The sequence below is a fragment of the Hippocampus guttulatus genome, chromosome 11 (genome assembly GCF_054856545.1).
Source record: "Hippocampus guttulatus isolate MCC_2025c chromosome 11, RoL_Hgut_1.0, whole genome shotgun sequence".
In the NCBI taxonomy this organism is placed as follows: domain Eukaryota; kingdom Metazoa; phylum Chordata; class Actinopteri; order Syngnathiformes; family Syngnathidae; genus Hippocampus; species Hippocampus guttulatus.
In genome coordinates, this window is record NC_141271.1 from 18,554,159 (window position 1) to 18,568,155 (window position 13,997).

The 13,997-nt window shown below is 47.4% G+C and overlaps 1 long non-coding RNA gene across 1 annotated transcript; it reads right to left on the reverse strand.

Annotated features, from left to right (window-relative positions):
- On the reverse strand, positions 1 to 10,739 carry LOC147198477 (uncharacterized). Its single transcript, XR_015102290.1, has 3 exons — positions 7,373 to 10,739; positions 613 to 753; positions 1 to 431 (listed from the first exon to the last, which is right to left on the reverse strand). It is a non-coding gene; the product is annotated as an uncharacterized LOC147198477 (long non-coding RNA).
- Between the last annotated feature and the right edge of the window lie 3,258 nt (positions 10,740 to 13,997).

Sequence of the window (13,997 nt, forward strand, 5' to 3'; positions counted from 1 at the left end):
CACGGAATGAATATTTTTAATAGGGTGCAATTCGTGGAATGTCCGCTAGGGGGAGACACTGTTTTGATCAGAGGAAAAGACAACATTGTTTGGATCAGATAAGAAGACAACAGCAGCCTCAATCTGTCACTGAGACAGACCCAACACACCAAGCCTCATTTCATTTTTCAGAGTTGAAGGAAGATTGTTCTTGGGTCCTCCGTGCCACAAAAGGGAGTCACCTGCTCACCGCCAGAGTCCACCTACGAGCACAGACCTGCAGACCATTTCATTTTTCAGAGTTGAAGGAAGATCGTTCTTGGGTCCTCCGGCCACAAAAGGGAGTCACCTGCTCACCGCCAGAGTCCACCTACGAGCACAGACCTGCAGACAACACTTTTTGCTCTTCTTCCTGTTATTGGCAAAGTGCTGAAGTCAAACTTTGGACCAGCCTGAAAAGTAGGAGACATTTACACTTGTTCAATGCACCATCATGACTACATTTTTGATTTTTTTTTCTCCCCAGGCAGCAGTAAACATGATCGGCTTCCTGCTCTCGAAAGACCCAACAGTCTATCTCCCTGGTAAGTTTCATGCCCAACATATCTTTGTCTGCACAAGAAATTTACTTACGTGTAACTCACAGATGCCTTTCCTCTCAGGTCAACACACCTGTCCCACGTTCTTCTCAAGAGCTGACCACTTCGCCGCCCATCAACAAGCAGACAGCCATCCAACTTGCAACTTTGTCCTCTGCTTTTGTGATTGTCTCCTCTGCAAAAGAAATAAAGCTTGATTTCAAAGAACACTTCAACTCAACTTCATTTTTAAATACATCACCACAATCTAACTTGAAAAAAAGTAAAAAACATTATTTTCTGTTTTTTTCTAAACTTGTTTCTGAATCTTTCTCAATTTTTTCTTCCAAAAAATTTTTTGGGTCGTTTTTCTTGGCTAAAAACGCCTTACTATACACGGTCATTCTTTTTTCGGCTAAAAACATCTTACGATACATGGACGTTTTTTTTCGGCTAAAAACGCCTTTTGCCTGCGTTATTGGTTTATTTCTGCTCGATTGATAAAATTATTTTCTGACCAAATAAAACACGAAAATGGAATATGGCTTTTGTGGAAGATTACACCTCATGATAGAATCTTCATTCATGTGTCACAGAAGGTATTTAACAGCTTGTAAAAATATCACTTTAGTCAATTTGTATTGACAACAAGTATTGACATCTCACAACTGTAGAGGAGGAGCCACGTAGTCCCTCCGCCCACCCCGCCCAAAAAATCCAGATTCATCTGACAATTGCCCGATTTTGTGCGCAATCTCCCTCATTGAAGACAAGGTCTGATGTGTGAGAGCGGCGCCGCTCACGCCATCGTGCCATGGCGTAAAATGTCAGCGCGGGCCGGTGCACCCTCGCCGCAATATGCCCTCAGTGGCTGTTACATTTTGTAAACGGAACATATTCAACACAGCCGTGCGCACGTGACGTCTCACGGGCAAATTGTGCGTGTTACGTTGAAAGCCCCATTCACACGCGCTAAACACGAGTGCCGCGCTATGTTGACGCTGCAAACGTTTTACAAGGTGAATGCGCCTTCCCAGAAGGCAGCGTTACACCAGATGGCACTGTTGTTCCCAATTAAAATGAATGGAAAGACCATTAATCTGTTCCAGCCCAAAAATTTTAAAGAAGAAAAATAGCAGTCTATAGTATTGCCCTTTAAAAAAAGAAAAAAAAACATACTTACTGTATGTTTTTCATAATGATATGAAATATGAAGAGACAGTTCTGAAGAGACAGAACTGGTTCAAATTCATTTTGTTGTTGGCTGTCCAAGTCAACAAGTTTGCCACTTTCTCAACAAGCTTTCAAAATCAACGGCGCCGTCGGCCACATTTGCAAGGTCGCTGCACTTGTTTACTTGCCAAGTCAAAGTGGCGGCCGGCGCGTACGACACAAGTTGTGATGATTTAAAAAAAAGTAAAATAAAAGCTCAGCCGACAAGAGATGGAGTGGCGGATTCCTTCGGGGTCAGCATGCTGCGTGTGTGAATGTGTGCGTTGACAAAAGGGGCAAGTGGAGGGATTGGTGTTGGGTATGGCGTCGACGCCATCACTTTCACGGGCGCCTCGGTGAAGTCAAGGAGAATTTTTAAAGGCCATGCACTACAACAACGCGGAAAAGATCAGAAAGCTGAGAGTGTCGGAAGCAAGGGGAAGTGGACTTTGGGAGAACAAAAAAAAAAGAGGAAAGAAAGAAAAGAGGAAAGAAAGAAAAGCTGGCAGTCGTCCACCTCGTTGGGTGACGGCGAGCGAGAGAGATTCATCTCCAGCAGGACCCAAGGTCAGCCGAGCTCGTCGTCCTGGAAGCACTCGAGAAATATGGAGTGAAGAGCGCAGCTCGGCGTCTCCCCGCCAACGCCGCCGCCTCAAAAAGCAGCACGAGCGAGCGTCTGACTGAAGAGAATCAGTGACCTTCAAACAAGCTCTCTATCCATATAGAGTAGGCCAAGACATGCACAATCCATCAAAAATGCACATGAACTTTCCCTCTTCAAATAGTTCCCGCTTGAATAGCAGTCAATGGATCAGCCATGAATATTGCATGGACTGCATAGCGGGGCATCCGATTGGATTCGCGCCGGAAAAGAAAATGCCTCGGACGCATTAGAAGAGCCGATTGCATCGCGTTGGATTGGATTCGAATGCAGAATCCGCCCGGAAGAAAAATCCCCAAACGAAAGAACTCAAACTAACATTGAAAAATCGTGTAAGTGGGCGATATGAAATAAAAACAAGTGTTTTGGTCGCCAGCCAGTTGCGGGGCGCACAACAACCACTCACAACGTCACAGAGAGCGAGAACCGATCGCACACTGCTCGCGCACAAGTCAGGCCAGTGGACCACTACACCGTCGCCGACTCCGAGACCAGCGGCAGAATGTTCACATTTTAACACGGCTCTCATGATTGAGGGACAGCCTTAAAGAACCACAAGAAATCTCACACGACTGACGTCACGTCGCCACTTCCTGTCCCGCCCGATTCTTAAAGATGGCACGCGGAGAATCAAAGGTGATTTCAAACGGCTCGCGCGACCTCGCGGTTGCCGCGCCGCGTGTTCGTTTTCAGCCGCGCGGCTCCGCAGTCCCCCCCCCCCCCCGGCGGCCGAGCGCAGGTCAGAGGCTGGCGCGGCGTAGCGTGAAACGACCAAATAGGAAAAAATAAAAGGCGCCTCGTGGCACTCCGCTCGCGCCTCAACCGCGCTGCCGGTCAAGAGCGCTCGACGCTTCGATTGGCAAACCGGTGGGTGACTTATCGGGAAAAGAGAGGAAGGAAGAAGGAAGCTCAGACTGCCCCTCAAAAAAAGAAAATTAAATCATATTCTGCATCGTCATGTACAACCAGTCTGTTGATTCCGTGCCAAAGCAGTCGTGGGGGGAAAACAAACAAAACAAAAACGATACTAGAATGTCACACAGTCTACCAGTGCCTTGAATCGTCTTATTAATAAGGACAAAGAGGAGAAATGTATTCAATAACTTTGCTACCCAGCTGAATGTCCCTTTTGCGAGCGCTGTCAGTTGAATAGCACGAGTAGAATGACGGGGAGGGGGGGGGGGGGGGGCACTAGTGCAACCGTCTTGATTTCCCACCGCGGTAGAATATTTCAGCACACCGCGTGTAGAACTTAATTACATGTTACACATGAGACAAAACGAGTCCTGAGCATTTTCGTGCTACGACGAGCGTCCGCGAGGCTACCGGTGCATGACCACTCGTTGGGCCTCTCGCGGTGTAAATAACGCGGCGCGGTAGTGTCGTCGTAAGGTTGAATTTTGCGCTCGTAGGGTAAATAAAGTTATTAGTATAGGGATTAGTATTAGGGGAGAAAACGGACAGTCATACTCATTGGTTAATATGTTACAAATATACAATTCACAGTATTTTATTGTGAAATGCCTCAGAGCTACTCATTTTCATAAACATATTTTAAAAAATATACAGATAAACAAAAAAAATATAGGCAGTGTTATCCTCACTTTAGATGTCAAATTGGTTTTGTGAGGGGTGGGGGGTTGTTTCTAGCTCACTGAGCATTTCAGGTAAAAATGTAGCGCACGGAGATGAGCGCAAGCGGCGAGGCCATCGCACTTCGTTCCGACGAGGAAAATAAGTCCTATGATCACAAAGGCCGCGTCATGATTCGGTTTAGGGACCAACAGGTGTGCAGCCCGGCAGCTGCACACCTGTTGGCCATTTGGTAATTAGTCGTATAAAAGGACTCCAGTCCGGTCATTGTTGCTTCTTGCTACTGTCATGCGTGTTGCTGTTTGCTCTTAGTTTCTGTCATGTTTAGTTCATTGTTATGTTTTAGCTTTAATCATGGTTTTTGTTTGATACTTTGGACTTTGTTTGTTTTGGATGTAGTTTTCTTTGTTTTAAATACAATTTTTCAAATACACTCTGCTCCTCCCTCCTGCCTGCTTTTTGGGGTCCACCACCACCTCGCAACGTGACAGAATGACCCGACCCCTGGACCCCGCAGGTACTACGGATTGGTCCCTGTTCCACCATGTGCCTGGCGGAGCGCGTCTGCGGCCGACACCCCTTTCCCCTTTCAGGCGGCGCTGGTGATGCGGCCGTCCCGTTTTCGTCTCGTCAAGCCGCGTCTACGGTGGGCCGAGCCCCGTCCGCGTCCGCGTCTACGTTGAGCCGAGGCTCGTCACGTGTCCGTTGGAGTTGAGTCGCATTCACGTCGACGACGAGCCGTGCCACGTCCACGCCCACGTCAGGCCGAGCCCCTGTTCACGTCTGGCTGTTCCTTGTCCCCCGTTACGTCGAGCTCCGTCCACGTCGGGCCCACGCCCAGCCAAAAGGATTGCCGTCGCTTTTGCTCCTGTTCCCTGGCGAGGTGAAGGTCACCGTCGCTTATAGTTCCTGTTCCCCGGCGAGGCAACCCTTTTGGACAACTTTGGGACGTCTGGGATCCGTCCCTTGAGGGAGGGGTACTGTCATGATTCGGTTTAGGGACCAACAGGTGGCACTGTAGGGCTCCCCCGGAAGCTGCACACCTGTTGGTCATAACTAATTAGGGCTTTAAAAGGACTCCCAGCCCGAACACTCGGTGTCGGGTCATTGTTTGCTTATTGCTACTGTCATGCGTGTTGCTGTTTGCTCTTAGTTTCTGTCATGTTTAGTTCATTGTTATGTTTTAGCTTTAGTCATGGTTTTTGTTTGATACTTTGGACTTTATTTGTTTTGGATGTAGTTTTCTTTGTTTTAAATACAATTCTTCAAATACACCCTGCTCCTGCCTGCTTTTTGGGGTCCACCACCACCTTGCTACGTGACAGGCCGGCCACATTAGACAGACAGTCGGGAGTCGTCTCCGAACTCACAAGGGAAGAGAAGAGGCCACAATTAGTCTCCCCCACCCCGAAGGTTCTTACATATCTTCCACCACTTCCTGTACGGCGCCGGGAAGGGAGGGCGGGGATTCTGATTAAAGCGCGCCGGTGGAATTTCGACACGCGTGCGGCCAGAGATCAATATTTGGTGCGATAATCAGCCATTGCCGACGCCTTTGACGGCCGTCGAGTGAGCGGGCAGGCTACGGGTAGGCAGGCCGCCTGAAAAGCCACAAAACCTCCCGCCGTCCATGAATCAAAGCGCCGCGCCGCTTTGCTCTTCATCTTCATTTATCCCTATAAAAGAAGAAAAGTGAAGTGTGTCAGCCTGCTTTGTGATGGCGGGAGGCGGAGGGGGCGGCGGGGTGGGGGTGCACGGAAAGGAAGAAAAATGCCAAAGGTGGGATCTGCGAGATGAGGAGGAAGTGCAGCTGCCAGAAGCCGCGCTAGCAAAATGATTGCAAGGTACACAGACGCTTCTGGGGTCTTTTTCATTGCGCTCGGTGACTGTGTCGTATTAGCCTCGATCGGGATGTTGCTCGGCAAACGTCGCACACGCCAGCCGCACCGAGTTTCCCCGATGCGGCTCATGCATGTCCCTCATCCCGACTGGCGGATTTACAACAGTCACGTTACTTCAAGGCAAGCGTTTTCTTTGCGATCATGTGCCTCCACTCGTCGAAACACACCGCTCGGTTTCACCTTGCCTTTGTGGAATGAGAATGAAGCGGATGAATCCATCAGTTTTCATCCAACTCATGTGGCTGCCAATGTGTCCTATAGCGCCCTCTGCTGTCGACCGGAGCCGACACGAAAGTGCCTTTAAATCTCGCGTTGCGAATCTCGCAGCTCGCCCGTTTTCTGGGTTTGGCCTCTCGGATGGATCCTTTTATTCTGTTACATAACATCATGACCATGAGCAGAAATGTAAATCAATGATTAAATCCATTTTTTTTCTTTAAAATGTCTTCCATGCGATGTCACCGTTCCAATCGCGGCATTCCGATTAATATTGCATTTAAGGAATTAGATTTTTTTTTCCATCTCATCGGGCGGCCATTTTGCCGGTTACTGTCAACTGAAAATGACGTCCCAGTGCCTATTAGTGCTCAACTTGTGAATGTCACATGACCAAACCCAGAAAAAAGGTGAGCCGTGATTGGTTGAAGCCTGAGCAACAGTCGACAACAAATGACAAAATGGCTGCCCTCTGAGATGGCTAAAAACGGTTAGGATTTTTTATTTTTTTTTGCAGCGGAATTGATCTTACGCAAACACAATATTCATGGGAGAAAACCCACGCGGGCCCGGGGAGAACATGCCAATTCCACACAGGGACGGCGGAGCTGGAATTGAACCCGCTACTTCTGCACTGTGAGGTCAACGCGCTAACTACTCAGCCACCAGGCCACCTCAAGAAATCGGATAAAAATCTGTAAATTGATTTCAAGGCCCTTTTATAACCATAATTGGCCACACGTGATATCTCACAGCCAATCAAAAATGCTCCCGGTAATATCGGAAAGGTTATAGATCAGTATGAGAAACATCATAAAAAGTGATTTCAAAAGTGAAATCCATCCTATTTTCTTTTTTTCCCCCCAGTTGCCGCTGTAATAAGTCGCTTTTCACCCGGTGTAAGATTAATCAATCCTGTCCGCCGCACACCCTCACACGCGCACACAACCGGAGCGGCTGCAGGGCTGACACGGATGGAGAGCGGCGAGTCAGCTACACCAACGCCGTATTGTATTCCAGCTTTGAGTGTGAGAGGGTGAGGGGGCGGGGTCACAATGTTGCGAGAGGGGGGGTGGGGGTGGGCTGGGGAGGGGGCCACGCGGGTGGGCGGGTTCTTGTAACAGGGCACTCGGGTCCGCTGTGGCCTGTCTCCTGGTGTCAGCCCGTCTCCTTGTTCCGGCATGTCAATGACACAAGACACTCGCACGCGCGGGCGGGCGGGTACTACTTACCATCCCAAGTTGATCCAATTAACGTCCGTCCCACTGCGCTTGTCCGTCGCTTCCCGACTGACAGGGAACGGTCTGGCTTGTGTCTCTCCGCCGACACGCGCGTGAGGGGAAAGTCACGGCAACGCTCACACGCGCGCACGTGCGCGCGTGGCCTTGGCGCCGCGCAGAGCCGTGTAAGACAAGATAAGAAAAGATAAGAACACCTTTATTAGTCTCGCAATGGAGAAATTCCCAATTCACAGCAGCAAAGTTATGAAAGGAAGAAGTAGAACAACAAAATATAGGAGGTGGATGGAAAAAGCTTCTCGATGGAAGGCAGTGGCCATTCTCGAATGACTAGCCCCAAACTAACTAAGTCAGCCGGCCGCCTTCTCATTTGAGTCATCAGAATGCATGAAATGCTTCAGAATGACGCTTTTATTTATTATTACTTGCTAGTGCTCGCGCTCATTTGGCCTTGATGGCATCCTGGATGGGTTGCCAGTTAATTGCAAGTCACAAAGGCTGCATTTACACTGCAGCTCCAAGTGTCCGATTTGGAGTGAACGCTGTCCATTTCCACGTGCAATCTTTAAGTGAAGTATATCTATCCAATATTAAGGCTGAACCATCTTCATTTAAAAAATCTTCTCAATGTCATTTTTTTTCCTCCCTCAATATTACGATTTTTCCAATATCATATTATTGTTATTTTGCAAACCTAATGCCCAGGAGAAAAACAAGGCACACAAAAAATAATAATAATCTAGAAGTTTACGTCCATCTTTGATTTAAAAAAAAAAAAAAGTGCATCATGTATTCATTGCAGCTCCTTGACTTGGCCACGTGGGGGCAGCATAATACACTCATGCGTAAATAAATGAAGAAGAGTTTCACAATGACTATAAGTGACTCACTAAGCTGGGCCGTTTCGTGTTGTGGAGCCTTTGCTTCAACAGAGTTTCGTACCCGGTTCTTCAGACTGTGAGGCAGAGAGGCCAATCGCATGGCCACGGTACCGCGGTGACGGAAAATATGAATTGAAAAATATTTCCCGTGAGGGGGAGAGCAATAAGAAAGCCAAGTGAGGCATTAGTATCCGTGCCTCAGGACATGAGGATCATTTTGTCCAGCAGCAGAGCAAAGGTCTTTGACTCTTTAACTGAATTCTTGACTGACAAATTCAATTGCCGTCTGTCGTCCGAGACCCTCGATGCAATATGTGTATTTGGATTCAATTTGCCCGGCAAATACATGCAGATACATATTGTTTACCTGGTTACGGCCCACAAAAAAAAATAACAAATCAATATTTACAGCCGTGCTTTGTCATCCCTAAGTGCATCGCGAAATAGGAAGATTTGCCTTTAATCAAATCGGATAAAACCATACAGATTGTTAATTTTGGGCTGTGAAGCTTTCGCAACGTTTTCCAATGTCTTCTTTTGCTCGTTGATGACTCGTGTTTGTCCCCTTGCTTGGAGGGAGCGCAATTTATATATATAAATATTGGATTTCGAAAGGTCACTCTCGAAACAAGTGATAATAAATCACAGATGAAAACTTTGTTTTGTTTTAAAAGACCGGACGTAATCTTTACGTACGCACGAATAGTTTTATTGGCGGTACAATGAGATGGTATCTTCAGCTTCGAAGCGGGTTCGCAGGTGACAATCAGGCGTAAAAGTTTTGACGTGCGGGCGGGTTGCTTTGTTAAAGGCTGCTTGAGTATTTTGAAAAGAAAAACAGCGGCGTGTTGTTGCCTTGCTGTCACTGTCAGTCACACGCGAGGCGCTGTTTCGACAGCCAGCTGAGAGGTCCGCGCCGCTGCCAGCTCGCGCCTTTTAAACTAGCCTTTCCTTGAGAGACAATTTAACACCGAGTGCCACTCACAGCCTGGATGGCCTGTCGGGGGCGGGGAACCGGGGGGAGTGGAGGGGGGGGTGCTGCTGCAGCGAGGGAGAAATGTAACCAAGGTTCTACACGGAAAGCATTTGAGGGATTTCTCACAAGAGACTGTCAGACTTGGCGACAGAAGTATAGAGCTGCCCCCCCAAAAAAACAAGCTCAGCATCAAAATGCGTGAAGAATTCATTGTTCCAACCATATTCGCATTCCTAAAAACACATCTGTGTCAGAGGTCATGGAGACATTGGGTTGTATTTCGCAGCCAGCGCAAATCTGACATGGGGAAAATTTTTGCGGAGGTGGGTGACTCTGAATGTTGCTAATGTCAAAGAAGCTCGCAAGGTGGCGTATTTTAAAAAAACAACAACAACAACAACGGTGGTTTGCGCCATTGTGGGCGTGACAATGGCCCGGCCTCATTCGTCACCAATCAAAGAGCTTCCAAGCTTCTTATCATTAAAGGAATAACAAAAACTTAAATTGACAAGCTATCTATTTATGAAATAAAATTAAAATGAAAAAAATATTTTGGAAGGGCGGGGGGCAATTTCTCCATTGTGAGACTAATAAAGGTTTTCTGATTTTTTCTTCTTATCTTAAATAAATATAATTAATCAAAACCGTATCATAGATCGGTTTTCAGGGCTCATTTTAAATATATTTATTTCGGTATTAAAGAAAGCCAAACAGTTGTTTGTGAATTGTAGTGTACTCGACAAAAATGCCATACAATGAATGAATAAATAAAACTAATACTAAAACTAATAAAAACTCAACTTAAATGAAGCATTTTGAAAGAAAAAAAATGAAATCAAACAAAAAGGAACAAACCTGCTCAAAAAATGAAGTCAAACTAATTGAAATTAAACTAGCGTCAAAACAAAAGCAAAACTAATTCTCATGAACGATTCCAACCCTGCCGCCCTCACATCTTGCATGAACGTATTTCTGCGCCATTGTCACTGCTCTTTGCCAGTGTTGCAACAGACAACGTAAGCGGCTTCCCTCATTAATGAACTGCTTGCGACTTAAATACGTCCACGGACTTCATGCATCACTTCCCACCGCCGATCGTTCGTGTGGCCCTCCGACACCCGCGGGATGATTTATAAACTATTATAATGATGAGAACGCGTTCGATGAATTGATTTCTCGAATGACTCAGAGAGTTTCGGCCCTGCTCTTGTCATATTTATGAATGAAATGCATCTGACGGAACTTGCACGAGACTACCGTTCGCCACTATTTAGACACGATCCGAGCAGGCGTATCGTTCAAATCGACTCTCTGCCAATCAATTGTCCTTCCGCTTGGCGTATTTTTAAAGCCGCATCCTCGCAACATCCAACATGACGCTGAGACCATACGCCAGGGATGGCTCCAGAATTTGTTTACTCTCTCGGGGCTAAAGGGGGGGGGGGGGGGCTGAGAAAATATTTTCGAAATATATTTTAGAATATCAAATAAAATATTGAAGGGGATGAACTGGGGCTATCGCCTCTCCAACCCAGATGGAGTGTCAGTCCTGTAACATTTCTGACACAGCTCACGCTCAAGTCGGAGGGTTTACAAACAATCGCCCATTGTCCTTCCTCCTCCTCCTCTTCCTCACGCTTCACTATGATAGCCTGTTTGCGAAAGAGCAATTTTGCAGGAGGAGAAAAATGCTCGTCTGTGGCCTAAGATGAAGGTTCATCTTGATGGGTCTACAAGCCCCCCCCCCCCCCCCCCATCTCCCCCTTATGTCGCTGTAAAGTGGAGCAAAAGGCATCTGGACAGCAGATTCATCAGCATTACTTGAATGGAGGAACCAGCTCATACAGCATTACGCGGCTGACAGGCAAGATGAATCTAGGCAAGCGCGCGCATCGAGGGTCCTCATAGAGCTTCAGTCACGGCCCCCCAGTGAGGAACTGAAGGATGGGATGGAGGGCGCCCAGATAACACATCACGCCTCGTCGACAGGCCGCGTTCATGCGCTGTCCTGCCGAGCGCGCGGGCCAATGTTGTGTTAGCTGCCAAAGTGGCGTCGACGTCGCTGACAAACCTCGGCGGCGTCGGGGCCACTCACTCACACTTTGGTCGGCAATCTGTCAGCGGGCTCAAACGGTCTGACACCGACGGCTTCTCACTCCCATGAAAAATGTGCGGTCACTGGCACAAAAGGGGTGGGGTGGGGAGGGGGGGGGGCTTTAACCCTGTGATGACCGAAAGGAAAACGGATTTTCACCCATTAATAGCCCTTGCAACAAATTGCCTTTTATATTTCCATCCATCCATTTTGCGATCCGCTGATCCTCACAAGGGTCGCGGGGGGGGGGGGGGGTGCTGGAGCCTATCCCAGCCATCTTTGGGCAGTCGGTGGGGGACACCCTGAACCGGTTGCCAGCCAATCGCAGGGCACACACAGACGAAGAACCATCCACACTCACACCCAGGGACAATTTCGGGTGTTCAATCAGCCTGCCATGCATGTTTTTGATATGTGGGAGGAAACCGGAGTACCCGGAGAAAACCCACGCCGACAACATGCAAACTTCACACAGGGAGGCCGGAGCTGGAATTGAACCCGGCGCCTCCGCACTGTGAGGTCGTCGCGCTAACCACTGGATCACCGGGCCACCCGCCATATATACAGTATAGTATGTCATAAAAAAATGATATCCTACATTTAAAAAAAAGTATTTATTTGAGTTTCACAATGACATGAACCAATAAATCCGAAATCCTATGAATCTATCTTCGAGCAAACGGTTACATCCATTTTAAAAGCATCCCTGCTCCCTAAACGAGATTACTCGCCAACGTGCAATCCTGATTGGTTGTGCGGGTACTCCAAGGGTTAAGGAGGAGAGGGAGAAAGAAAGGATGGAGTGGGGGGAGAGAGGGGGGGAGGGGAAACGCGGAGCCAGAAAAGCATCCCTCTTTAAAAGGAGAGCCTTATAATTTGCTCTAATGGCACAGCAATAGCTCTCAGAGAGAAAATTACAGGAAAAAGCTGATCTGACATATCCTTAACTGGCAGAAACACATCCATTGTAGACAGAAGTCTTGTTTACTTGGTAAAATGGCATCAATTAGGAGCAGATGGCAAAATTAGCATATTCTCTTAATGGACTGGCCTTTCTTGCGCGGCGTTCTCCAACTGATTGCATGGAAGGGACATGTTAAGGGAGACTGGGAAAAGGTCAGGTGTCTGCACCATTCAGGCGCTCATATTTTTCACCAAACACCGGCGCATTCTCCATGCCTATTGTCATGTTATATGCGCCGCCGCCGCCAGTAAGGAAATCGTATTTAAATTCTCGGCCCGGGAAGGGATCGTTGACGGTGACAAGTCCTCTGTGGGGAGGGGGGGGGGGGGGGCGGATTCCCACACTGCCGGCACTGACAGTAGTACGGCGCGGTCCAATTCTTTTTCATCCGCAACTTCAATGTCGACTTGGCTCGGTGATTCCAAAAGTGCGCAAAATGCGATGCGGTTCCGGCCTAACTTGTTTGAATCCACTACGGCTGAGTTGTGAAGCACAGTTCGGTGGAATCATTTGGAACTCCATCTATGAAGCTTGGATAGAAATCCAAGCTTCATGCGTCATACCAAAAAAAAAAAAAAAAAAATGGACATTCTCTTCGTAAACTGTTTGTGTGCGTTGCTGCTCTCTGTGTGTTAAAGTACCAGTTGTTAAAAAGCACTAACGAGTGGATTTTGGTGCGCTTCCATTGGGTCTTTTATAGCCGCATACCACAACATGTGTAGGCTTAATAAATATATATTTTTTTGCCGATTTGGAATAATTGGTAGGACAAGCATGGTTCCATAATGTTCGAATTTTGAGTGAGTTGATTCTTATGGAGGGAAAAAAAAATCGGTTTCTTGTTGTGCAGTCTTGTGCCGTCCTTGAATGGTCATTATTATTATTGTTATTATTATTACTTTTTTTTTTTTTGCAAGAGCCCTTAGCATGGGGGGGGGGGGGGGGTGACAATAACCAAAAAATAACTCCCACACCTTTGTTGTTTGATTCAAAGATTTGGGTTAAGATAGTGGATCTTTTAAACGTGCTTTGAAAAATGGATTGTAAAAAAAAAAAATAATAATAATAATAAAATGCATTATGAGTACGTATCTTACAAATATGTTTGTATTCTGTCCATATTTGAAATAGCATTTTTGTCATCATTCTGGTTAGGTGTGGTCCTATGTGCCGCCCCCCCCCCCCCCCAGGCACTTAAAGTGCCCATCCCCATCAAGATCTCCATAAACCTTCCCAATCATCCTTCCTGTATCTGTTTTCCATTGAAGATGAAAGCTCGACACAAGTTCAAGTGGACGTCCGCGCGTTCAAAGTGGGGCCCCCCCCGTTTCTTTGCCTAATTGATCAACATCAGCCATTGCGAGTATAAATGAAAAACAGGACCGCCGCTCGAGATGTTCAATACTCTTTATAAATTGCTCAGCTGATCAATCGGAATGATTAGCCTGTTCATTTTCATTCCGGATCGACGGCGTCACGCCGAGAGCAAATGAGTTCAAAGGATGATGTTTCATCATCAGCGCGCAGAACACACGGCGGCTCCTCCCATGGCCCAGACACAGACTACATACACCCCCCCCGCGCCCCCCCCCCCCCCCCCGCCTCCCCTTTTGCTGTCTGTACCCCCGCCAACCCCAAATTGACTGGTCTCGCACAGTTGCAGCCGAACAAGAAAGGAATTGCTAGTGTCAAGACGCAGTTTA